The following is a 5,060-nucleotide window of genomic DNA, read 5'->3' as shown; positions in this document are numbered from 1 at the left end:
CTCCTCTCTGAGGTCTGGAGTGGACACACCACACCATTGTGGAGTCTGGATTCTGCATCCAAGGCCCAGCAGCCGTGGAGCCTCTGGAGCCAGTGTGACCATTTGGGCTCACACGTTAGAGGGAGGTGGGCGCCGTCTCACACCAAGACCCCCGTGTATAGAGAGAGTGAAGGGCAGTCAGAGAACCTGCCGATGAAGTTCCCTGCACCATGGCATCTTTCTTCGGACTCCTCTGGGCTCTGGTTGCCTTCTCTAAACACATCCCTTGAGAACTCAGGGGAGCTAGCAATAGAGGGCAGGCGTGTGTTAGCAATTCTGGCTCAGTCTTCAGTGCACTTTTGTTTTTAAGCCTTGGAGGCTTAGGGACCTTTTGTGGCTTGATGACAGGCAAGATGCGTGGAATACAGAAGAGGAGAGGAGAGTCTGCTACGTGACAGGCCCTGCCTCCTTGCCTAGTGAAAGGGAGGAAGAAGCTTAACAGTTCAGTGCTGCAATTAAGAGCTCAGTTTCTGGAATCAGACAGGCCGGGTCTGTGCTCTGCTTCTCTGGAGATTGCGGTTTTTGGACAGGAGCCAGGTGGTCATGTCAGGGAGCCGCGTGAAAAGCAAAAGGAGACAGGCAGAGGGAGCAGAGCTGCTGGGACCAGGACTTCATCCACGTAGCAAAGCGAGCATGTTGCACGCAGCCGCCTCTTCGATGCTCTGTTTTGTCTGTTTTTTCCGTGACTCTGAGCAGCAGGGCAGGCCCCTGCAGGGGTAGGGAGAATTTGGATGTGGCTCGAGATGAGATGAGATGGAAGATTCTCCCTTTGCTGCTATGTGCCCAAACTCCTCAGGTCAGATCTGAATCCTTTCTGTTGATCAATGAATGAGCCTGGGGACAAATCCTGGTTAGAGCAGGTGACCACTCTGGCTGGAGGGATGCAAAAATGTGCAGAAGCCAAACATCAGAGAATCACCCTCTTCTCCTGCTAGGAAAAGGGATTGAGAAGCCAGAGAAGAAAACCACAGATGTGGGGGTGACCAGTGGAGCCCTGGAACAGAACAGTTGTTTACTAGAATGAGCAAGGTTGTGAGTTCAGGGAGGACAGGGTCCAAACATGCCTTGCTTCTTTGGCACTTGGCAGAGCAGGATGAACGGTCAGTTGGATGAATGGACAATGGCCACAGCTTACGGGGAGCTGCTTCCCTTCCCAATGCCCCCTTCCTGCCCTGGTGTACTCAGGCTCACACCGGGCCCTCCAATCTGCAGGAAATTGCCTACTACAGCAGCTCCCAGGGAGATGTCAAGCTGAACACACTTCCTTTCTCAAGGGTGCTTGAATTTTAAAAGAAGCTGCTGAAGAGAGCATTGCTTTATCCAGATTGCTAATTCTCTAATGAAATTTTCTCTACCTGTTTCCTCAAGATTTTAATTGATGTTCTGTAAAAATTTTTATTCAATCCTTTGTCAAGTGAACTTGGGAAACCTTGGACATTACAAGTTCTTTCTTGAAGACTTAAAATGCACATTAGCATATTAAGGACTTTGAAAAGTCCTGTGGGTCTTTCTTTTTTTTTAACCTGTTTGACTTTTTAAAAATAATAGTCTTCTTGAGACATGGTTTATATACAATACGATTAACTCATTTTTAAGGGTGCAGTTCATTGAGGATTGACAGGTGTATACACTCATGGAATGAACAGGACATTTCCATCCTCCCAAAAAAAGTTCCCTCATGACCCTTTGTAGTCAGTCTTCTTTACCAAATACCAAACCCTGCCAACCACTGCTTGGCTTCCTGTAACTAGAGTTTTACCTTTTCTAGAATTTCACAAAAATGGAGTCACCGTAAGTAGATTTTGGGTCCCTGATTCCCTTCTCTTTACCTAGTGTTTTTTGAAGTCAGTCATGTCCTATCAGGAATTTGTTCCTCTTAGTGTAATATTCCACTGTATGGACGTACCACTGTTTATCCACTCCTCAGCTGTTGCCAACTTGGATTGTTTTATTTTTAGGTAGTTAAGAATAAAACTTCTATGCATTTGCATCCAAGTGCCTGTGTTATGTCTGTTTTCATTTCTCATGGGTAAACACCTAGGGCTGGAATTATTTGATTCAGTTTGATCAAGGGACACTTAAATTGAACGTGTGTTTATGAATATTCATAAAAATACAGTCTGAGAAACTTGGCTTACATGCTGGGCTGGTCAGCATCATTTAGGCTGCTATCCCTGCTGTGCTCACTAGGGGCAAAGTTGAGGTCACTGGACCAGGCCCTAGCTAGTCTGGCATTTAGGAAAGCGAGTGGAGTGATTCTGGGTGTACTAGGCAGAGCGGTCCTCAGGAGCTGGGCAGGTCCTCAGCAGGTCCTTGGCAGGTCCTCAGGAGCTGGGCGGTCAGAGAGGGACAAGTCCCAGTTGGAGCAGGTGACCACTCTGGTTGGATCACCCTCTAATAATAGAACCTCAGACTCTAACCTTCTGGGTCCTCTCTGCCTACCTCCCCTGCCCCCACCCCCAGCACCTAATGGCGAAGCAGTGACTGTGGTCTGCCCTGCATCCCCTTCTCCTTGGTTCCCCATAGAGAGAGGAAGGAGGGGGTGTGGCCGCTTTTCAAGCGCTCCATCATTCTCACCAGCAGATGGTGGAGGAGTGAGGCTAATTGAGAACTCCTGCAGCATATAAAACAAAACCAGCCAAAGGAACCCGCAAGGTAAATGATATCATTATCAGGCAAGTAAAGGAAACAGCATCTGTCCCTGCTGTGGCAGGAGCAAGCATTAGGATTCTGGGGAGGGGGCTGCTCCCTGGACCATGCAGGACAGCTCACCCAGGAGAGGGGAGCCGCGGCTCCGCCAAGGCCCCACTGAGCTCACCTGATGAGGAGGATTGTTCCTGAGGGCTGGGTGAGGTCTAGATTTTAAATCTTTAATGAGCGTCTTGATTCTCTTTTTTGTGTGGCTGGATTGCCTGGACAGTCTCTTGCAGTTTTCCAAGCGGTGGATCATTTAAGGTTAGGAGACACACCTTGAGTATCCCATCTTATGGCTTCTGATAGGATGCGGTACGTGGAAACAGCCTGGGCTAAGCTTCTCTGGGTGGCCAGCTTATGTGATCAGGCTGAGGCTGCAGGAGGGTAGGCCTGTTGCAGCCAGACAGATCATTTTAAAACTCCCTTCCTACCCTGTCGCTTCCCTTGCTCTCAGGCCCCACAGCATCTGAAAGAATAGGGAAGAAAGATACAGCTCTTTTCTGCAGCCACATTCTGCAGGCATTGGAAGTTAACGACTTCTAGAATCACACAGCCATGGGTTCCCATCTGTGCTCTGTCACTGATGAACTCAAGCCAGGCCCCTGTCCTATGCTTTAGTCTCCTCATCTGTAAAATGGGGGCAAATATCTACTTGGAAGGTGTTAGGGAGACTCTCTCAGACACAATATCTTATGTGGATAGAAGATGCCTGGCACACAGGAGGCATATAATAAATAAGAATTCCTAACCCTGTATTCCTGGTTCTTCCCAGGAACTCCATGTGCTAGAACAAGAGGAGAGGAAGAGGAAGGTGGGGAGCAGAGTGTTCTGGGAATAAAACATCCACGGTGAGGAGGCATCCCTCCACCAGAATCCCCCCTAACACTAGAATCCTAAAACCCTGAGTCATAAGTTTCCTTAAAGGACTTTTATTCAATTATCCACTTCATGCAGGTGACAACCTTTTAAGGTCCCTGCTGAACGATCATCCAAATTTCCCTAAAACATCTTTGAAATAGTGAGGAGGGTATAGGCCTGGTCTAGACCACTTTCCAAACCACAGCCTGGTACCCAGCCCTCTCCCTGCCTCAGTTTCCTTATATGTAAAGTGGGAACACTGAGAGCATCTACCGAATGGGATTGCTATAAGAATAGTTAACACTTGTGCTAAAGTGGTCCTGTAAAGAGCAACCCCCAATAAAGGGCAAAACTCATTACCGCTATAATTTTTCCAGTGACAAAGGCCTTAGTATGGTTAGTTGTATGCTATAAACTCAGGGCAGCTTTTGTCCAGCAAGGAAGTTCTATCTGTCTTTGTAACATTCGGCTGGGGGGCCTGCTTATCATTTTTCTTTTCAGATTTTCAATTTTTTCTCTCAGAGTTCTATCCTCTCTTTACTGAGACTTTTCCTCTTTCACACTTAACACTTTATACCCAAGAGATTATTATTAAGCTGGACCACATGAAATGGTGGTTTTTGAATGTCAAAAACTGCAGAATGTCAGCGATTTTGTGTGTCTCAACCCATCATGAGGTTACAGAAGCAGCGCTGTCTTAGGGCACTGATTCCAATTATTATCCCAGGTCCAAGAGGTGCTGAAGCATCTGCATTTCTAACAAGGCCTCTCCACTGGTATAGTAAGAAGAGAACTAGCCAGGGAACAGGAAATCCAGGTCCTTGTGGACCAGCCTTATGCATAGATGTCTCCCAGGCTTAGGAAAGTCCCTTCATGCCTCTAGGTCTCAGTGCTCTTCTATCTCTATGATGGGAGTTTCAAGAAAGAGATCCCTGAGATTAGTTCCAACCCTGAACTTCTATTACTTTTGAATTATTTATTGGGTGCCTACTAGGTGCTACAGGTGACAAAAAAAAAAAAATCATAGCTCAGACTCGCAAGGTGATTACTGTTGTTGGTGAAACCCAAACCAGGACAGAATCAGAGCAATATAATAGGGAAGATAATGCAATATAGTGGGGAAAACGCTAACACTGTGGAATAAAGGGTTAATTGCAAATGTAAACTACCCTATGGAAACTAAGAGCAAAGCCAAGCCTCTGTGGATGGGGTAAAGATCCAAGAGAAAGGAGAATTTGAGGAGGATCTTGCGTTGAGAGAGAGAAAGTGAGCTTCTTTTCTTTTCTTGTTGATATTCCAAGCACAGTGGCTCCAACAATTTCAGTGGGTCACAGGTTACTTCACATTTGCCCATTCAGTCATTCCTTCATCTATCCATTCATGAATGTGTACTGGGTGCTTACAAATAGTGAACAGGATAAATTATTCCCTGCTCTTGTAGAGCTTATCATGGTAATGGAGGATCGAAC

This window comes from Marmota flaviventris, chromosome 4, assembly GCF_047511675.1.
Source record: "Marmota flaviventris isolate mMarFla1 chromosome 4, mMarFla1.hap1, whole genome shotgun sequence".
Taxonomy (NCBI): Eukaryota; Metazoa; Chordata; class Mammalia; order Rodentia; family Sciuridae; genus Marmota; species Marmota flaviventris.
The sequence above is the reverse complement of the archived record's forward strand: the minus strand, read 5'-3'. Positions refer to the sequence as shown.